Source organism: Lissotriton helveticus, chromosome 1_2 (genome assembly GCF_964261635.1).
Source record: "Lissotriton helveticus chromosome 1_2, aLisHel1.1, whole genome shotgun sequence".
NCBI lineage: Eukaryota > Metazoa > Chordata > Amphibia > Caudata > Salamandridae > Lissotriton > Lissotriton helveticus.
This window is the reverse complement of record NC_136058.1, coordinates 443,924,769-443,946,978: the sequence shown is the minus strand read 5'-3', so window position 1 is coordinate 443,946,978 and position 22,210 is coordinate 443,924,769.

The following is a 22,210-nucleotide window of genomic DNA, read 5'->3' as shown; positions in this document are numbered from 1 at the left end:
TAGTGCATAGTGCAGAGGCGTAGTGCGTAGTGGTAGTGCGTAGTGCAGAGTGGTAGTGCGTAGTGCAGAGGCGTAGTGCAGAGTGGTAGTGCGTAGTGCAGAGTGGTAGTGCGTAGTGCAGAGTGGTAGTGCGTAGTGCAGAGGCGTAGTGCAGAGGCGTAGTGCAGAGTGCAGAGGCGTAGTGCAGAGGCGTAGTGCGTAGTGCAGAGGAGTAGTGCAGAGGCATAGTGCAGAGTGGTAGTGCGTAGTGCAGAGGCGTAGTGCAGAGTGGTAGTGCGTAGTGCAGAGGCGTAGTGCAGAGGAGTAGTGCGTAGTGCAGAGTGGTAGTGCGTAGTGCAGAGGCGTAGTGCAGAGGCGTAGTGCAGAGGCGTAGTGCGTAGTGCAGAGGCGTAGTGCAGAGTGGTAGTGCGTAGTGCAGAGGCGTAGTGCAGAGTGGTAGTGCGTAGTGCAGAGGCATAGTGCAGAGTGGTAGTGCGTAGTGCAGAGGCGTAGTGCGTAGTGCAGAGTGGTAGTGCGTAGTGCAGACACGTAGTGCAGAGGCGTAGTGCAGAGTGCGGAGGCGTAGTGCAGAGGCGTAGTGCGTAGTGCAGAGGCGTAGTGCAGAGGCGTAGTGCGTAGTGCAGAGGCGTAGTGCAGAGGCGTAGTGGAGAGTGGTAGTGCGTAGTGCAGAGGCATAGTGCAGAGTGGTAGTGCGTAGTGCAGAGGCGTAGTGCAGAGTGGTAGTGCGTAGTGCAGAGGCGTAGTGCAGAGGCGTAGTGCAGAGTGGTAGTGCGTAGTGCAGAGTGGTAGTGCGTAGTGGTAGTGCGTAGTGCAGAGTGGTAGTGCATAGTGCAGAGTGGTAGTGCGTAGTGCAGAGGCGTAGTGCGTAGTGCAGAGGCGTAGTGCAGAGTGCAGAGGCGTAGTGCAGAGGCGTAGTGCAGAGTGCAGAGGCGTAGTGCGTAGTGCAGAGGCGTAGTGCAGAGGCGTAGTGCAGAGTGCAGAGGCGTAGTGCGTAGTGCAGAGGCGTAGTGCAGAGGCGTAGTGCAGAGTGGTAGTGCGTAGTGCAGAGGCGTAGTGCAGAGGTGTAGTGCAGAGTGGTAGTGCAGAGGCGTAGTGCAGAGTCGTAGTGCGTAGTGCAGAGTGGTAGTACAGAGGCGTAGTGCAGAGTGGTAGTGCCTAGTGCAGAGGCGTATTGCGTAGTGCAGAGGCGTAGTGCGTAGTGCAGAGTGGTAGTGCGTAGTGCAGAGTGGTAGTGCGTAGTGCAGAGGTGTAGTGCGTAGTGCTGAGGCGTAGTGCAGAGTGGTAGTGCGTCGTGCAGAGGCGTAGTGCAGAGGCGTAGTGCGTAGTGCAGAGTGGTAGTGCGTAGTGCAGAGGCATAGTGCGTAGTGCAGAGTGGTAGTGCTTAGTGCAGAGGCGTAGTGCAGAGGCGTAGTGCAGAGTGGTAGTGCGTAGTGCAGAGGCGTAGTGCAGAGGCGTAGTGCGTAGTGCAGAGTGGTAGTGCATAGTGCAGAGGCGTAGTGCGTAGTGCAGAGGCGTAGTGCAGAGTGCAGAGGCGTAGTGCAGAGGCGTAGTGCAGAGTGCAGAGGCGTAGTGCGTAGTGCAGAGGCATAGTGCAGAGGCGTAGTGCAGAGTGCAGAGGCGTAGTGCGTAGTGCAGAGGCGTAGTGCAGAGGCGTAGTGCAGAGTGGTAGTGCAGAGGCGTAGTGTAGAGGCGTAGTGCGTAGTGCAGAGTGGTAGTGCAGAGGCGTAGTGCAGAGGCGTAGTGCGTAGTGCAGAGTGGTAGTGCAGAGGCGTAGTGCAGAGTGGTAGTGCGTAGTGCAGAGGCGTAGTGCGTAGTGCAGAGGCGTAGTGCGTAGTGCAGAGTGGTAGTGCGTAGTGCAGAGTGGTAGTGTGTAGTGCAGAGTGGTAGTGCGTAGTGCAGAGGCGTAGTGCGTAGTGCTGAGGCATAGTGCAGTGGTAGTGCGTAGTGCAGAGGCGTAGTGCGTAGTGCAGAGGCATAGTGCGTAGTGCACAGGCGTAGTGCAGAGGCGTAGTGCAGAGGCGTAGTGCAGAGTGCAGAGGCGTAGTGCAGAGTGCAGAGGCGTAGTGCAGAGGCGTAGTGCAGAGGCGTAGTGCAGAGTGCAGAGTGGCAGTGCAGAATGGTAGTGCGTAGTGCAGAGTGGCAGTGCAGAGTGCAGAGGCGTAGTGCAGAGGTGTAGAGCAGAGTGCAGAGGCGTAGTGCAAAGGCATAGTGCGTAGTGCAGAGGCGTAGTGCAGAGGCGTAGTGCAGAGGCGTAGTGCAGAGGCGTAGTGCAGAGGCGTAGTGCGTAGTGCAGAGGCGTAGTGCAGAGGCGTAGTGCAGAGGCGTAAGACCTTTCGAGCTCCCGGGGGGGGTCCCGCAGGGATCCTCCCTAAGCCCCACTTTATTCAACATCTACGTTGCCGCCCTTGCCCCAGTAATCAGATCCTTCGGGTTCGAGTTAACATCATACGCCGATGACACCCAGATTGTGGTCTCGGTGCTCCCGGGGACTGAGACGGAGGTGGCAGGCAGATTCCAGGATTGTATGTCTGCAATCAGCTCCTGGATGGCAAAAAGTTGTTTAAAATTGAATTCATCAAAGACAGAGGTGATCATTTTTGGCCCAAGCACTAATCTTTGGAGCCCTAACTGGTGGCCCACTGATATGGGGTCTCCTCCCATCCCTGTAACAAAGGTGAAGAATTTGGGGGTTGTCATTGATAACCTTCTCACCTTTAAACCCCAAGTCAATGCGATGAGTTCCTCAGTACATTACATTCTGAGAATTATTAGAAAGGTTCTACCCTACCTTCCTGAGGGCAGTAGAAAGTCGGTGGTGACAGCCCTCGTTCTATCTCGCATCGACTATTGTAATAGCCTTTTTCTTGAGGCACAACAGGGAGTGCTTAACAAGCTTCAAGTTTTACAAAATGCGGCCGCCCGCTTGATTGGGGGCTTGCCCAGATTTTCCTCAGTCTCCAAGGAATTGGTTAAACTTCACTGGCTTCCGGTACGGAAGCGAATCAGGTTCAAGGCCCTCTGCATTGTCTTTAAGGCACTGCATGGCCTTGGCCCAGTGTTCCTTCAAGATCTTTTTCAGTGGTATAGACCAGGCAGACAACTGAGGTCGGCCAGTCTGGGGCTGGTCAAAACCACCCGGATCAAGAGGGCACGCTGGGGCGGAAGGAGCTTTGTCAGGGGAGCTGCGATGGCGTGGAACTCCCTTCCTCTCTCCCTCAAACTCAATACAAATCTCCTGGCATTCAGGAAGGAGCTAAAAACATGGCTATTCTCCCAATAAGTACTTTGATTCTCGCTTCTCTGGAATTATCACTTCAGCGCCAGGACGCCGATTGGCAATAGCGCGCTTTATAAGTGTAAAAAATAAATAAATAAATAAATAAATAAAGTAGTGCGTAGTGCAGAGGCGTAGTGCAGAGGCGTAGTGCAGAGGCGTAGGGCGTAGTGCAGAGTGCAAAGGCGTAGTACAGAGTGCAAAGGCGTAGTGCAGAGGCATAGTGCAGAGGCATAGTGCATAGGCGTAGTGCAGAGTGCAGAGGCGTAGTGCAGAGTGGTAGTGCGTAGTGCAGAGGCGTAGTGCAGAGTGGTAGTGCGTAGTGCAGAGGCATAGTGCAGAGTGCAGAAGCGTAGTGCAGAGGCGTAGTGCAGAGTGCAGAGGCGTAGTGCGTAGTGCAGAGGCGTAGTGCAGAGTACAGAGGCGAAGTGCGTAGTGCAGAGGCGTAGTGCAGAGGCGTAGTGCAGATTGGTAGTGCGTAGTGCAGAGTGGTAGTGCATAGTGCAGAGGCGTAGTGCAGAGGCGTAGTGCAGAGGCGTAGTGCAGAGTGCAGAGGCGTAGTGCAGAGGCGTAGTGCAGAGTGCAGAGGCGTAGTGCAGAGGCGTAGTGCAGAGTGGTAGTGCGTAGTGCAGAGTGGCAGTGCAGAGTGGTAGTGCGTAGTGCAGAGTGGCAGTGCAGAGTGCAGAGGCGTAGTGCAGAGGCGTAGTGCAGAGTGCAGAGGCGTAGTGCAGAGGCGTAGTGCATAGTGCAGAGGTGTAGTGCAGAGGCGTAGTGCAGAGTGCAGAGGCGTAGTGCGTAGTGCAGAGGCGTAGTGCAGAGGCGTAGTGCAGAGTGGTAGTGCGTAGTGCAGAGTGGTAGTGCGTAGTGCAGAGGCGTAGTGCATAGTGCAGAGGCGTAGTGCGTAGTGCGGAGGCGTAGTGCAGAGTGCAGAGGCATAGTGCGTAGTGCAGATGCGTAGTGCAGAGGCGTAGTGCAGAGTGGAAGTGCGTAGTGCAGAGGCGTAGTGCGTAGTGCAGAGGCGTAGTGCGTAGTGCACAGGCGTAGTGCAGAGGCGTAGTGCAGAGGCGTAGTGCAGAGTGCAGAGGCGTAGTGCGTAGTGCAGAGGCGTAGTGCAGAGGCGTAGTGCAGAGTGCAGAGGCGTAGTGCAGAGTGCAGAGGCGTAGTGCAGAGGCGTAGTGCAGAGTGGTGATGCGTAGTGCAGAGTGGCAGTGCAGAGTGGTAGTGCGTAGTGCAGAGTGGCAGTGCAGAGTGCAGAGGCGTAGTGCAGAGGTGTAGAGCAGAGTGCAGAGGCGTAGTGCAGAGGCGTAGTGCGTAGTGCAGAGGCGTAGTGCAGAGGCGTAGTGCAGAGGCGTAGTGCAGAGGCGTAGTGCATAGTGCAGAGGCGTAGTGCAGAGGCGTAGTGCAGAGGCGTAGTGTGTAGTGCAGAGGCGTAGTGCAGAGGCGTAGTGCAGAGGCGTAGTGCAGAGGCATAGTGCGTAGTGCAGAGGAGTAGTGCAGAGTGCAGAGGCGTAGTACAGAGTGCAGAGGCGTAGTGCAGAGGCGTAGTGCAGAGGCATAGTGCATAGGCGTAGTGCAGAGTGCAGAGGCGTAGTGCAGAGTGGTAGTGCGTAGTGCAGAGGCGTAGTGCAGAGTGGTAGTGCGTAGTGCAGAGGCATAGTGCAGAGTGCAGAGGCGTAGTGCAGAGGCGTAGTGCAGAGTGCAGAGGCGTAGTGCGTAGTGTAGAGGCGTAGTGCAGAGTGCAGAGGCGTAGTGCGTAGTGCAGAGGCGTAGTGCAGAGGCGTAGTGCAGAGTGGTAGTGCGTAGTGCAGAGTGGTAGTGCGTAGTGCAGAGGCGTAGTGCAGAGGCGTAGTGCAGAGGCGTAGTGCAGAGTGCAGAGGCGTAGTGCAGAGGCGTAGTGCAGAGTGCAGAGGCGTAGTGCAGAGGCGTAGTGCAGAGTGGTAGTGCGTAGTGCAGAGTGGCAGTGCAGAGTGGTAGTGCGTAGTGCAGAGTGGCAGTGCAGAGTGCAGAGGCGTAGTGCAGAGGCGTAGTGCAGAGTGCAGAGGCGTAGTGCAGAGGCGTAGTGCGTAGTGCAGAGGTGTAGTGCAGAGGCGTAGTGCAGAGTGCAGAGGCGTAGTGCGTAGTGCAGAGGCATAGTACAGAGGCATAGTGCAGAGTGGTAGTGCGTAGTGCAGAGTGGTAGTGCGTAGTGCAGAGGCGTAGTGCAGAGGCGTAGTGCAGAATGCAGAGGCATAGTGCGTAGTGCAGAGGCGTAGTGCAGAGGCGTAGTGCAGAGTGGTAGTGCATAGTGCAGAGGCGTAGTGCGTAGTGCAGAGGCGTAGTGCGTAGTGCACAGGCGTAGTGCAGAGGCGTAGTGCAGAGGCGTAGTGCAGAGTGCAGAGGCGTAGTGCGTAGTGCAGAGGCGTAGTGCAGAGTGCAGAGGCGTAGTGCAGAGTGCAGAGGCGTAGTGCAGAGGCGTAGTGCAGAGTGGTAGTGCGTAGTGCAGAGTGGCAGTGCAGAGTGGCAGTGCAAAGTGCAGAGGCGTAGTGCAGAGGTGTAGAGCAGAGTGCAGAGGCGTAGTGCAGAGGCGGAGTGCAGAGTGCAGAGGCGTAGTGCAGAGGCGTAGTGCAGAGTGCAGAGGCGTAGTGCAGAGTGCAGAGGCATAGTGCAGAGGCGTAGTGCAGAGTGCAGAGGTGTAGTGCAGAGGCGTAGTGCAGAGTGGTAGTGCGTAGTGCAGAGTGGCAGTGCAGAGTGGCAGTGCGTAGTGCAGAGTGGCAGTGCAGAGTGGTAGTGCGTAGTGCAGAGTGGCAGTGGCGAGTGGTAGTGCATAGTGCAGAGTGGTAGTGCAGAGTGGTAGTGCGTAGTGCAGAGTGGTAGTGTGTAGTGGTAGTGCGTAGTGCGTAGTGGTAGTGCGTAGTGCAGAGTGGTAGTGCGTAGTGCAGAGTGGCAGTGCAGAGTGGCAGTGCAGAGTGGCAGTGCGTATTGCAGAGTGGCAGTGCGTAGTGCAGAGTGGCAGTGCATAGTGCAGAGTGGCAGTGCGTAGTGCAGAGTGACAGTGCGTAGTGCAGAGTGGCAGTGCAGAGTGGTAGTGCGTAGTGCAGAGTGGTAGTGCGTAGTGCAGAGTGGCAGTGCAGAGTGGTAGTGATTAGTGCAGAGTGGCAGTGCAGAGTGGTAGTGCGTAGTGCAGAGTGGCAGTGTAGAGTGGTAGTGCGTAGTGGTAGTGTGTAGTGCAGAGTGGTAGTGCGTAGTGCAGAGTGGTAGTGCGTAGTGCAGAGTGCAGAGTGGTAGTGCGTAGTCCAGAGTGGCAGTGCAGAGTGGGAGTGCGTAGTGCAGAGTGGCAGTGCAGAGTGGTAGTGCGTAGTGTAGAGTGGCAGTGCAAAGTGGCAGTGCAGAGTGGTAGTGCGTATTGCAGAGTGGTAGTGCAGAGTGGTAGTGCGTAGTGCAGAGTGGTAGTGCATAGTGGTAGTGCGTAGTGCAGAGTGGTAGTGCGTAGTGTAGAGTGGTAGTGCGTAGTGGTAGTGTGTAGTGCAGAGTGGTAGTGCGTAGTGCAGAGTGGCAGTGCAGAGTGGTAGTGCGTAGTGCAGAGTGGCAGTGCAGAGTGGTAGTGCGTAGTGCAGAGTGGCAGTGCAGAGTGGTAGTGCGTAGTGCAGAGTGGCAGTGCAGAGTGGTAGTGCGTAGTGCAGAGTGGTAGTGCGTAGTGGTAGTGCGTAGTGCAGAGTGGTAGTGCGTAGTGCAGAGTGGCAGTGCAGAGTGGCAGTGCAGAGTGGCAGTGCAGAGTGGCAGTGTAGAGTGGTAGTGCGTAGTGCAGAGTGGCAGTGCAGAGTGGCAGTGCAGAGGGGTAGTGCAGAGTGGCAGTGCGTAGTGCAGAGTGGCAGTGCGTAGTGCAGAGTGGCAGTGCAGAGTGCAGAGTGGCAGTGCAGATTGGCAGTGCAGAGTGGCAGTGCAGAGTGGCAGTGCAGAGTGGCAGTGCAGAGTGGCCGTGCAGAGTGGTAGTGCAGAGTGGCAGTGCAGAGTGGCAGTGCAGAGTGGCAGTGCAGAGTGGCAGTGCAGAGTGGCCGTGCAGAGTGGTAGTGCAGAGGGCAGAGTGGCAGTGCAGAGTGGCAGTGCAGAGTGGCAGTGCAGAGTGGCAGTGCAGAGTGGCAGTGCAGAGTGGCTGTGCAGAGTGGTAGTGCAGAGGGCAGAGTGGCAGAGTGGTAGTGCAGAGTGGTAGTGCAGAGTGGTAGGGCAGAGTGGCAGTGCAGAGTGGCAGTGCAGAGGGCAGAGTGGTAGTGCAGAGTGGCAGTGCAGAGTGGTAGTGCAGAGGGCAGAGTGGTAGTGCAGAGTGGCAGTGCAGAGTGGTAGTGCAGAGGGCAGAGTGGTAGTGCAGAGTGGCAGTGCAGAGTTGTAGTGCAGAGGGCAGAGTGGTAGTGCAGAGTGGCAGTGCAGAGTGGTAGTGCAGAGGGCAGAGAGGCAGTGCAGAGTGGTAGTGCAGAGTGCTGAGTGGTAGTGCAGAGTGGCAGTGCAGAGTGGCAGTGCAGAGTGGTAGTGCAGAGTGGTAGTGCAGAGGGCAGAGTGGTAGTGCAGAGTGGCAGTGCAGAGTGGTAGTGCAGAGTGGCAGTGCAGAGGGCAGAGTGGTAGTGCAGAGTGGCAGTGCTGAGGGCAGAGTGGTAGTGCAGAGTGGCAGTGCAGAGTGGTAGTGCAGAGTGGCAGTGCAGAGTGGTAGTGCAGAATGGCAGTGCAGAGTGGCAGTGCAGAGTGGTAGTGCAGAGTGGTAGTGCAGAGTGGTAGTGCAGAGTGCAGAGTGGTAGTGCAGAGGGCAGAGTGGTAGTGCAGAGTGGTAGTGCAGAGTGGTAGTGCAGAGTGCAGAGTGGTAGTGCAGAGTGGTAGTGCAGAGTGCAGAGTGGTAGTGCAGAGTGGTAGTGCAGAGTGCAGAGTGGTAGTGCAGAGTGGTAGTGCAGAGTGCAGAGTGGTAGTGCAGAGTGCAGAGTGGTAGTGCAGAGTGCAGAGTGGTAGTGCAGAGTGCAGAGTGGTAGTGCAGAGTGGTAGTGCAGAGTGCAGAGTGGTAGTGCAGAGTGGTAGTGCAGAGTGCAAAGTGGTAGTGCAGAGTGCAGAGTGGTAGTGCAGAGTGCCTAAAACACATTGCCATTTACAATGCCATTATCTCTAACTTAAAACAAACCCGAGCCCTAATGCATTCCTAATGCTTGTTCTTCATGTTAGTGCTGAGTCGAGTAAACAGCAGCCCAGTGCTGCTGCCCAGGGGCTGCATGCAAAGGTCAGGAGGGCCGTCATTGCACACCAGCACTTTCCAGGGCACTACATCCCCCAACAGGCCCAGCGGCAGGCACCGTCAACGCACACCAGCAGTGCCAGGAGGCACATAAAGGCAGCTTGGGGCACCTGCGGCATGTGAGTCCATCATTGCACACCAGGCACTAGCAGTTTCCAGGGGACTACATCCCCCAACAGGCCCAGCGGCAGGCACCGCCAACATTTCCCCACAGTGCCAGGAGGCACATAAAAGCAGCTCAGGGCTCCTGTGGCGCAGGAGCCCATCATTGCACACCAGGCACCAGCACGCTCCAGGGGACTACATCCCCCAAAAGTCCCATCGGCTAGCACCGCCAACGTGTTCTAGCAGCACCAGGAGGTGCATAAAGACAGCTCAGGGCTCCTGTGGCGCAGGAGCCCGTCATTGCACACCAGGTACCGGCACTTTCCAGGGGACTACATCCCCCAACAGGCCCAGCGGCAGGCACCGCCGTGTCCCCACAGCGCCAGGAGGCACATAAAGGCAGCTCAGGGCTCCTGTGGCGCAGGAGCCCGTCATTGCACACCAGGTACCGGCACTTTCCAGGGGACTACATCCCGCAACAGGCCCAGCGGCAGGCACCGCCAACGTGTACCAGCAGCACCAGGAGGCACATAAAGGCAGCTCAGGGCTCCTGTGGTGCAGGAGCCCGTCATTGCACACCAGGTACCGGCACTTTCCAGGGGACTACATCCCCCAACAGGCCCAGCGGCAGGCACCGCCGTGTCCCCACAGCGCCAGGAGGCACATAAAGGCAGCTCAGGGCTCCTGTGGCGCAGGAGCCCGTCATTGCACACCAGGCACCGGCACTCTCCAGGGGACTACATCCCCCAAAAGTCCCATCAGCTAGCACCGCCAACGTGTTCCAGCAGCACCAGGAGGTGCATAAAGACAGCTCAGGGCTCCTGTGGCGCAGGAGCCCGTCATTGCACACCAGGTACCGGCACTTTCCAGGGGACTACATCCTCCTACAGGCCAAGCGGCAGGCACCGCCAATGTGTACCAGCAGCACCAGGAGGCACATAAAGGCAGCTCAGGGCTCCTGTGGTGCAGGAGCCCGTCATTGCACACCAGGTACCGGCACTTTCCAGGGGACTACATCCCCCAACAGGCCCAGCGGCAGGCACCGCCAACGTGTACCAGCAGCACCAGGAGGCACATAAAGGCAGCTCAGGGCTCCTGTGGTGCGGGAGCCCGTCATTGCACACCAGGTACCGGCACTTTCCAGGGGACTACATCCCCCAACAGGCCCAGCGGCAGGCACCGCCAACGTGTACCAGCAGCACCAGGAGGTGCATAAAGACAGCTCAGGGATCCTGTGGCGCAGGAGCCCGTCATTGCACACCAGGTACCGGCACTTTCCAGGGGACTACATCCCCCAACAGGCCCAGCGGCAGGCACCGCCAACGTGTACCAGCAGCACCAGGAGGCACATAAAGACAGCTCCCGTCATTGCACACCAGGTACCGGCACTTTCCAGGGGACTACATCCCACAACAGGCCTAGCGGCAGGCACCGCCAACGTGTACCAGCAGCACCAGGATGCGCATAAAGGCAGCTTGGGCTCCTGTGACTCCCACGGCACGAGATGCTCGCTGGCCAAGGGATGGCCCATCTATGCCTGTCAAAGTCCGGAGGAGGCTGGGACACCCCTCTAAAACCCAGTTTTTCAGGTCATCTGGAGCCTGCAGCAACTTGGTAAGGAAGATCCAACCCTGAATTCTTGTCGAACTATCTCTACTATTGACTCATTTTTATCCAAAGCTACTAATGCCATATCTAAAGAGATAGCCCTTACGGAGCGCAGACTCTCTCTGGGGGACGTTGCCCATGGCTCCAATGATGGGCTTACAGTACTCTTTACCAGTACACCTGCTTCCTCAGAACTCAGTATAGAGCCCAAGTCACGGCTTAACATTCAGGGGGCTGCCGAACATTGTGACCTCCCATCAAATATCACTGCACCTGTTATTGACATTCCTCCCTCCCGCACCCACTAACCTCACTGTCCCCAAGCCCCCTCCCTTTCTGACTACGAACGGTAAGAGGACGAAAGGTCCAACTAATGAATCTCCCTCAGCCCGAGCAAAGAAACTCATCTCCTCAACAACCAAGATCTAAGACCGGTTCTGATGTTTATGAACTACCACGGTCAATGGTCCCATTGGAAGACTCTCTCTATTAATTAGTCTGATAATATCACAATTGGATAATATTGAACAAAAAATTGAGGAGTTACTAGGCCCCAGTAAAGTTCCAACACAGCTACCCCTTACACAATAACCAACTATTACACCCTACGCACACCACAAATAATCCTGTTTGTACCCTTTGTTCTCAGTCAGGATGATCATTAGTCGTGGTCAATCAAGGGTGTGTCCCGCAAGTAGGGACACTACAAAGAGGGGGCATTCAGTTATTATCAAGAGAACCTATCAACACTCCCTTCCCACTATCTGTAACACCCACTTCTCAGAAACCTGTGATCAGATTGGTTATCCCTAATCCTCCTGAGGGCTCTGGAAAAAACATTCAAAGATATGTCAAGTAGCCATCATTTGATCTCACGCAGAAATATTCTAAACCTCAATACCTTGATCTCCCACCCACAGCTCGCCCATATGTATTAGTTTTATTGAATGTTCCTGCTGTTAATTCCTCACAAAGTGAATCTATCACCCAGCTCATGGCCGAAGCACGCCACTGGTTAAACATTCACATGAGGCCAGGACCTCTGATACGGAACCATCTCTTAATGGCGTGAAGAACCTCTTGCGTGGGCCCTACTCCAAAATCTTATGAGGGCGATTGTGTTGTTTTAAACTTTGACAGCCCCCATTTGGTAAGAGATTTACTCTCACAACCCATAGCTGATCCAAACCTATTTACCATGATCGTCTCCTCACCCCTGGATTTCTGTTATAAACTACAAACCCTGCATCTGGGAGGGGTCCAGCATACAGTTTCAGATCGCCATCCACATGTGAACAGGATTCGTATGATTAATCCTGTACATTATTCCACCTCCAATAGATTTGCCCCTTTATCAGGTCTAGATTCTTCTGATTGACATACGGGTGAAAACCAGTTGCCTAACAGAATACAGCTTAAAGGGGTGATGCAAATGGATGTTTGCCAGCTCTTACCGGAGGGAAAGGAACATCAGAGTTGTGCTGTCTCACACATATCAGCTCCCGACCAATGCACTAATTTATCTCTTATTAGGGACACACAGACCTAACATTTTCTTTTGCATCCTGGAACATAGCTGGATACAGCTGCAAGCGTTACAATGAGGAATGGCTTTCCGTTCTGTCTAATTACCAGATTATCCTTATCCAAGAAACCTGGGAGACAGACCCAATATACATCGATGGATATAGGTCTTTTCAAACTTTGGTCTTACCATCTACAGGGATTAGGCCCAGGGGTGTCTCATTAACACTGATTTCCAACGTGGTGGCACTTAAAGTCCGGACATATATAAATAATTCTCCAAATTTTCATTTTCTGGTTATTAAAGGCACTGACACCTGGGATCTATTATTGGTAAACTATTATAATACCAACTTTTTGGACCCAGTAGTGGTACCCCAATCTCTGGATAATTTGTTAGAAGATTTAGGGGAGTCTCATCTCAAACCCCTATATGTAATTTGGCTGAGAGATTTTAATTTGAAACCTTGCTCTCGAAATTCTGCAGAGCTATGCGGAATTTTGGATCACAAAAAAGTCTGTATCCCCTATTTTCATCACGACACTCAGGGGAACGTCCTCAATACCATACTAGTGAAATGGTAACTTTTGATCCATAACGCTATAGATACACACACGGGGACTTTCTTTCCAACTTTTCATAGAGGTGAATATATATCTACTCTAGATTATATCATCTAATCTGAGATCCTAAATTCAAGGCTTTCAAAACCAAAAACTAACTTCACTGAATTTAGTGATCATACCACACTGTCCAGTGGTCTGTTATGGCTGGTGCCTTAGTCCCAAAACGGACCCAAATTTCCCAAACCAATTATAAGTAGATCCAATGGCATCACTTTGAAATGGGAGAAGGTCGATGTGGTCACTCTTTTCATGACTTTTGTTTTGGCTAACCCGGAGGGCATAAAAATCTGTCAGGATCCATCACTAGACCAGATGTGTATAGCTGAGGCGTTTAACAAGTTACTAATGTATCTATGGGAGGGTTCGGAAAGAGGGGTGGCTACACTCATTTCCTTTGTCCAGTTTCGTGCCAGAGTGGGGGCTGGTAGCCCCTGCAACCGGTTGGAATTGGACTATGCATAGGGACACCAAATGTGTCCCCAGTGCAGACTTCAAAGCACTTTCAGAGTGCACCCACCCAGCCCCAATACACTAAAGCCTGTCTGGGAGGTGGTTACAGCTCCCTGCGACAGGAAACCTATTCTCCAGGCATCCCCTGCCGGAGTTTCGGTCAGCAGCAGGAGGCCAGACTTGTGTCTGTGGCTGCAGCATCCATTTTGTGATGCCAGATCTCTTTTAAACTGGTACCGGGTATACAGGTGTGTACATGTGTCTCTCTCTAGAAGGGTGGAATTCTACCGCTGCTGCCAGAACTGGCGGGGGTCGGGGGGGGGGGGGGGTAGGATTCCACCAAACACGACATGTTTCCATGCAACCAGCCCAAAGTTAGCATTTTCAGCGAGGATATAATGCACTTAAGAGTAGATGGTTAGGCTGCATTACAGGACAGCCCCAGAGAGTAGGTTCCAAAGGCTGCAGAGGTGCCCTGCTCTTGCATGGGCACCCTCTCACATGAAACCAAGCACCCTTCCTTCAGGATTGATAATGCCTGCCATAGGGATGACTGATAGGTCTCTATGTGTAGTGATTTAAGGTAGATATAGGTAACCTATATCTTAGTAAGGGGTGCCTGCGCCACCTTACCCAGGCTGCAGTAGCAGTCCTGTGGTGTCATTTTGGAAGGCTTCCCAGGGGTGGCATAATACATGCTGCAGCCCATGGTAGGCCGCTGGGGTACCTATGCCCTTAGTACCTATTGTACCATATACTAGGGACTTACAAGGGTACCCCAGTAACCAAACTGGAGTGTACCTATAGTACATGGAAACAATTTAGAGAGAAAGCAGATAGGCTGGGGCCCTGAATAGCAGGATCCCAGCCAAACTAACTCAAAAACCATCAAAACACCCGGAAAAAAGTGAGACAACCATGTGTTCAGATTCCACCTTCCTACACAGGTCCCAAAATATCTACAGAAATGTCCACCACGGACCAGTAGCCTGTTCCCTAATAACCATGGGTTGCGTGCTGCACTTCAATATCGTGTAACAACACGAACATTCAGCACATTCACGCACCAACCTCTCTACATGTACTTCCATGGCAGGCCACCAATATGCTTCCCTCATTAGTTTCTTTGTCTTGGCAATGCCCATGTGCGAGGCGTGAGCAGTCTTTACTAGCTTATCCCTTACTGAAAGGGATGCAACCAACTTACTTCCATGCATGAGGAGACCACCACACTGCCAGATCTTCCATAACTTGCCAAAGACTTCAAGGACCTCTTCACAGTTCCTCTTCCCACACAAACTACCTGTGACCATGGTGAGTTCTGCAAGTCTAAATCGTTCAAGTGATGTTCCCTCCACTCACTCTCGAATATCAACCCTTAACTAATCGCACACACATTAATTCCTTCCTCCAGTTCTTCACCTCCAAACCACTCAACATCATCTGTTCCTCACTGCCCTTGGACCAAACAAAGGTGTTTCCCATCTGGAGGAGAGACCTCAAACAAGAGGTTTTCCATGCAAAGTTCAGAACAAACTTGTGATAAAATTCAGCCATGCCCAGAAACTTTACAAACTCTTCTTTGTTTAAAGGGGTGTACAAATTTCAAAGGGTGTTTACCAATGACTTTTTTGATTTGATGCCTGCAGCGGACACAAAATGCCCTAGGTACTCTATTTCTTTGACATCAAATTTGCACTTGTCAGCCCTAAGGGTGCGGTAAGCATCACGTAACTTCTTCAATACTGACCTCAGCCTCCCATTATGATCCTCAAAATCCACACCAAAGATGAGCACATCATCTGGGTATACCTCGACACCCTGAAGGCCTCCAAGAATGCCCTTCATCGCCCTCTAAAAAAATGAGGCTGCAGAAATCAGTACGAAAGGCATTCTTAGAAATCTAAAGGTACCAAAGGGTGTTACAAAGGAGGTAATGTCCTGGGAAAAGGAGTGAACGTTCTGAATGTTCTGAAGAGGAGTGAAGCCTGGCCTGGTGATAGGCGGAGGTCAAGTTCAAGGAAAAAAAATAACTTGCCCCCACAAGAGAACACTGCATTTTAGTTATGTTGGGTAAAGGGTAATGAACAACAATAACTGCTTTGTTGAGCACCCTCGAGCCTACACAGAGGCAGCTTCCCCATTGGCTTTGTGGGCCATAACAACAGGAGAGACCCACTCCATTGCTTCAACATCTCGAATGATCCACTTGGCTAAGAGATTGTCTAATTGAACTTTCATGCTCTCCCTTACTAACAGAGGTGCATTCCTGACCTTAGCTGTTTTTGGAACAGCGTTAGACGTTAGATTTGACCTTTATCCGAAGTACATAATGTTTGAGACAAACCCAGTTCACCAGCAAAGACCTCAGGGAATTCCTTGATCAAGTCTCGATTAGCATTACTAACAACCCTAACTGGTGTTAATTCTTTTAGGCAGACAGAGGGATTCTCATTAGGATCAAGGCAGATATGTATATCACGTTGATGGGACCAACTTATGAGCGAGTCCTGCTTCATCAAGACATAGATTTTACCAGGGATGGCTCTCCCTTTGAAGTCAATGGTGCCCCAGAAATAACCCAGCAACTCAATAGTCACCACACATTAAACTTTTGGTCTAATGTCTGGCTTCAAAAGGGTGACTTTGCCCAGCAGATAACGCTCATTAAATGTTTTGGGGACTAGTCTTACCTTGGCCCCAGAGTCGAAGAGCATGTTCACGGGAGCATCATTGATCAAAACTAGCTCCTGAGGGCCATCACTAGCATTCCCTGTGACTGGGAGAATATTGATTCCTTCCAATTCTTCTTCATAAAGATCAACTTCCCAGACTTTTTTATGCCCGTTGCCCGTTCTGCAGCTCTTTCAGACGTGACCTTTTCTCTCACAAGTTTTGCACATGGCCTTCCAGCCTGGGCAGTTTTTAAAGTTGGCCATATGGCCAGGGTTGCAACACCTGAAGATCTTCCCCTGAAAATTATTTGTGTTAAAGGGCTTTGAAGTGGTGCTTGATTTGGGTTTAACGATTCTATCCACCAGCACCTTGACATCAATGTTCTCGTTTTTATCACCTGAACTGTCTTTGTGTATGACATCAACACACGCTTTTGAATGCTCGTGACTTTTGGCTATGGTCAGCACTTCTTGAAGCAATTCCATGTCTTTTTGCCACAGGGCGTCTCTCGTTTTGTCAAGGGCGCATCCCAACATGAACTGATCTCTTATGCACTCCTCTTAAGCTGCACCAAAATTGCACATGGAAGCCAAATTGTGCAAGTTAGTTATGTACTGTTTGACTGACTCATCCTGCCTTTGCATCCTTCTCCCGAAGTGATATCGTACAAGGACAGTACTCACTTTCAGGAGGTAGTGCAAGTCCAACTTTTTGATGCAGATCTCATATTCATTAAGAGTGGCAGAGGCACTATCATATTCATTAAGAGTGGCAGAGGCACTATCAGAGAGTTCAGGAAGGTGTTCAAAGAATTCTTGTCCCTCAGAGCCCAAACAATGCATTAACCATGAGGCTTTCCTCTCTGCACTTAAGGAAGTGCCAAAGACACGAGCATAATGTGTGAAAACCTTCTATCACGAGAGAGGAGGAACTCCTGGAGATGTCAAAAAGAAGGGAGGGGCAGTGACATTTTGCATTATGTATGTACTATGTTTTGACCTAGTTTCTACTTAAGGGTGAACTTCAGTGATCTGGTTACAGTGCGCAATATCCACAAACCTTATAAACTGAGCGCATCAGCGACATTGTGTGAAACTTCAACAATTCAAATGTTGTCCAATGCACGCAATCCCAGAAACTTTATTTGCTGTGAGTATCAGCTGAACCATCAGCCTGATTACTGATGGAACATATTATAGGGAGGAGTCACTTTAGTCTGGTGCTCAATTACATGTGTAGATGTGAGTCTGGTGGTGTCTGATAACTAAAAGGCACATATTTGTTTACATACAATTTCATATATATCTGATTTATTATTCCTATTACAGCGCCTTCTACCTTGAGAAGGTCCATCCTAGACCAGTGTGTGGACAAAACACATGCAGACAAATCGAGGACAAAGCGATTGAGACATGGTCTAGGAACACTAACAACAAATCCTACATTGAACCTCACCTCTAACTGATGGAGATGAAGAGCAAAGAGCGATATAAAGCAATATACTGAAAAAAGTAACCTGGAGAATTGCTGCAAATTAAAGTAAATTAACTAATAATGAACTACATAACCACAGCTGTGAGACCTGGAAGCCAATTATTTCTCAGTAGAGCCCTTGTTTGTGATCACCTTACAGTGCTCACATTATCATCCACTCTAGAAGAGATGGGAGCCTGGGGTGTCTGGTTACAGAAGCTCATTTACATACAAAGGGGGTGACAGCCTGTTCACAACGCACAGCATAACTTGTTTACGTAAAATGCTTGTACACAGAAAAGGGTAAAATCTTGTGTCTCTTATTTCTTTTTCCTCAATATGTCCTGCCCCTCGCTCTCTTCTTCTCTTTCTCTCATTTCAATTCATCGTAAATTACTCAAATTCACTATTGCTTTTTCAGCATGGCACAAGTCGGGGGTAGCCACAGTTTGAAGGGGTCCCCCCACTATTATCTAGAAAAGGGACACAATTCCACCTAGCTCTTTAGCCTGCGACTTGGAATTGTTACTTTGTTTCTTGCATCTGCAGACACAGGCCTCAGAGTGTTTGTAACTGTCTGTCCCACTAGCAGTGATCCCTTTATTTATTTGTGTGAGTGGCGCAAGAGAGGAACAGAGAAATCAGCCCCTCTATTGCTTAATACACTATAAATGTGAAACACTTTGGGGCTTAGTGGCTGGATAAAGAACGTCAGGAAACAAACACAAATTAAAAGCACTGTTGATTTATTCGCTGAAAACTGTTTAAAAATGTAATTTACAAGTTCCACATATCTGTTTAAAAATATTTACACTTTCAGTCATTTCCGAGTTTAGTTACAAACTGATAGTGGGAAAAACACATGATGTATAAAAACTGACACCAAAAACTTCTTTTTACAATATTTTATTTTTCTTGCTTTTTGTTTTTAAAACAGGCCATCGATCTTTCATGTGAAAATTATTATAAGGGCCTGACATCACTTCTTGTGACATCACTACTTGTGACATCATTGTGATTTGCATATGATAATGGACTCCTTCACTATTTTCCTTATTTGTGCCCTGTTTATTCCATGACATGGGTCAATAGATATTAAAAATAATTATATAAATTCACAGGTATTCAGCCCGTTTCTATGGTGATGTCACACATTGACAAGTTTTCAGCTGCTTCTTCTATTTTTAGGTGAATACAAATCACCTGCCGTTCCCCCTCCTTCCATTTCTTTTTCTTTTTCACCCCGTTTCTTTGTCTCTCTCGCTCTCTGTATCTCTCCCCCTCTCTATCTCCCACACACTCCTGTTAGCTTTAGCTTCATGAATCTCACTGCCACTTCTGGAATTCATATGACAAATCCTGAGGAACATTTCAGGACAAAGGACAATCAGTGTGGAAGACGAGTTGCTCGGAGTGTAACAGATTGTCCTGGCACATATATGCTTTTGATGTGGAATTTCGCTATTTCACCACATTCTTCAAACAGAGTCTGCTGCTAACAGTGGCATAATTCTGGTAAAAAGTAGAGTTTGGCACGGCAGAAAATGAATAGGGAGAGCCAAGTCGGAGAGGAGCCATGGGTCACACTTAGTTATAAGGCCTGAGACACGAGCTGATTCATCAACCGAAAACAGTCTGTAAAAGATGCAGCAAAAGTTACTTAAAAACAAGGTATATGCTCTGTTATATCTAAAAATAGTTTATTTCTTGAACACCTGTGCTTCACTTTAGTTCATTACATATACTGCAGTGGCATTTGTTAATAGTAATACATACATTTTACCAATGAAGCTTCCATCTCCAGAGCCCTGACAACATGCCTACTTTGGGTGTGTTGGGTTTATAGATTTTATCACTAATCCTACAAGATAGCTGAAAATACAGTTGTTAGTCCCCGTATTTTTCAGTGTTGCTTTTACAGGAAGTGTGATCCGGTGTGATTGAATTTTTTTCTTTGTATCTCTTCATCAAATAAAAATCGAATGTTTCTTTTCTTTTAATCCACATTGTGCTCGCTTCCCACTGTGTTTCCTGGTGCATCATGTTGCTTTGCTTTGTGCACGGAAGTGAACAATCTCTGGAAACAAACACTTTTATTACTCTGCAAATACTGTTATCTGTTTTTCTTCTTTACTGCTAGTCGGGTCTTCTATCAAAAGCCCTTCACACTTTCAGCGCCCTTCTATGTTTTCTCCCTGTGTGTTCGATGATGACTTTGTAGCTCTGATAATCGACTAAAGCTCTTCCCACATTCATTGCACTTAAATGGCTTTTCTCCTGTGTGAGTTCGCTGATGATACCTTAATGCTGAAGAGAAGCGAAAACAACTGTCACTTTCACTACAATGATAGGGGTTTTTCCCCGTGTGTGTTCGCTGATAACTCCGAAGTTGTGATAACCGACTAAAGCACTTTGCACATTCACTGCACTTGAATGGCTTTTCTCCTGTGTTTGTTCGCTGAAGATTTTGTAGGAGTGATGACGTACTGAAGCCCTTTGCACATTCACTGCACTTGAATTGCTTTTTTCCCCGTGTGTGTTCGCTGATGACTTTTTAGGTCCGATAACTGACTAAAGCACCTTGCACAATCACTGCACTTGAATAGCTTTTCCCCTGTGTGTCTTTGCTGGTGTCTTTGACGGCTTTATAATTGACTAAAGCTCTTCACACATTCATTGCAATGGCATGGCTTTTCCCGTGTGTGTTCGCTGATGTCTTTATAGGTCTGATAATCGATTAAAAATGCTCTTTACACATTCACACCACTTGAATGGTTTTTCTCCTGTGTGAGTCTGCTGATGATTCCTTAATGCTGAAGAGTCACAAAACCTCCTATCACATTCACTACAATGATAGGGATTTTTACCTCGTGTGTGTTCGCTGATGACTTTGTAGGTCTGATAATCGACTATAGCTCATCACACATTCACTGCATTTAAATTGTTTTTCTCTCGTGTGTGTTTGCTGATGAAATTGAAGGTGTGATGACTGACTAAAACATTTTGCACATTCACTGCACTTGAATGGTTTTTCTCCTGTGTGTGTTCGCTGATGTCTTCGAAGGCTTGATAACTGACTAAAGCTCTTCAAACATTCACTGCACTTGAATGGCTTTTCCCCTGTGTGTGTTCGCTGATGACTTTGTAGGTCTGATAAGTAACTAAAGCGCTTTACACATTCACTGCACTTGAATCGCTTTTCTCCTGTGTGAGTTTGCTGATGACTTTGAAGGCTTGATGAGTGCCTAAAGCACTTTGCACATTCAGTGCACTTGAATGGTTTTTCCCCTGTGTGTGTTCGCTGATGTCTTCGAAGCCTTGATAACTCACTAAAGTACTTTGCACATTCAGTACACTTGAATGGTTTTTCCCCTGTGTGGGTTCGCTGATGAATTTGGAGGTTTGATAAGTGACTAAAGCTCTTTACACATTCACTGCACTTGAATCGCTTTTCTCCTGTGTGAGTTTGCTGATGATTTTGAAGGCTTGATGAGTGCCTAAAGCACTTTGCACATTCAGTGCACTTGAATGGTTTTTCCCCTGTGTGTGTTTGCTGATGTCTTCGAAGACTTGATAACTCACTAAAGTACTTTGCACATTCAGTGCACTTGAATGGTTTTTCCCCTGTGTGGGTTCGCTGATGAATTTGAAGGTTTGATAAGTGACTAAAGCTCTTTACACATTCACTGCACTTGAAGGGTTTTTCCCCTGTGTGTGTTCGTTGATGTCTTTGAAGGCTCGATAACTCACTAAAGTACTTTGCACATTCATTGCACTTGAATGGTTTTTCCCCTGTGTGTGTTCGCTGATGAATTTGGAGATTTGATAAGCGACTAAAGCTCTTTACACATTCACTGCACTTGAATCGCTTTTCTCCTGTGTGAGTTTGCTGATGACTTTGAAGGCTTGATGAGTGCCTAAAGCACTTTGCACATTCAGTGCACTTGAATGGTTTTTCCCCTGTGTGTGTTCGCTGATGTCTTCGAAGACTTGATAACTCACTAAAGTACTTTGCACATTCATTGCACTTGAATGGTTTTTCCCCTGTGTGTGTTCGCTGATGATTTTGGAGGTTTGATAAGTGACTAAAGCTCTTTACGCATTCACTGCACTGAATGGTTTTTCCCCTGTGTGTGTTCGCTGATGATTTTGGAGGTTTGATAACTGACTAAAGCTCTTTACACATTCACTGCACTTGAAGGGTTTTTCCCCTGTGTGTGTTCGTTGATGTCTTTGAAGGCTCGATAACTCACTAAAGTACTTTGCACATTCATTGCACTTGAATGGTTTTTCCCCTGTGTGTGTTCGCTGATGAATTTGGAGATTTGATAAGCGACTAAAGCTCTTTACACATTCACTGCACTTGAATCGCTTTTCTCCTGTGTGAGTTTGCTGATGACTTTGAAGGCTTGATGAGTGCCTAAAGCACTTTGCACATTCAGTGCACTTGAATGGTTTTTCCCCTGTGTGTGTTCGCTGATGTCTTCGAAGACTTGATAACTCACTAAAGTACTTTGCACATTCATTGCACTTGAATGGTTTTTCCCCTGTGTGTGTTCGCTGATGAATTTGGAGGTTTGATAAGTGACTAAAGCTCTTGACACATTCACTGCACTTGAATGGCTTTTCCCCTGTGTGTGTTCGCTGGTGTCTTTGTAGTTCTGATAACCTACTAAAGCTCTTGACACATTCACTGCACTTGAATGGTTTTTGTCCTGTGTACGTGTGCTGATGAAGCTTGAGTAGTGATGACAAACTAAAGCTCTTGCTGCATGTGTATGATTCTTCTTTCTTGCTTAGTGTCTTTGGGTCGGGTATATATTTGTCTATATTACATGACTGTATTTCCTGATGGGCTAACATGGCTGATAAAGCACTTGGGTTTTTGTCACACACTTTAAATGTGTGCGGTATTTTACACGTTTGATTTCTGTTTTAATAATAAAATGCAATATCCACCAAATATTTGCCACACTCCTAATATGTAGAAGGTGTCTTTGTAGGTGATTGTGCCTTTAGATTGGATTATGGCTATGCACGCTTGCGGGTAAAAATGTATCTTCCTTCTGGCCGGTGCAAATTGGGACAGTCTGTTGTATTGTAGATAGAACTCCTCTTTCCTTTACCCGTCAGTTGTCCGGCTCTGATCTGTTGTGCTCTTCTCTGGTTACTGCTGTTTGTCCAGAAAGAGTTTACAATTCTCCTAGAGCACGGAATGATGGCTTGTC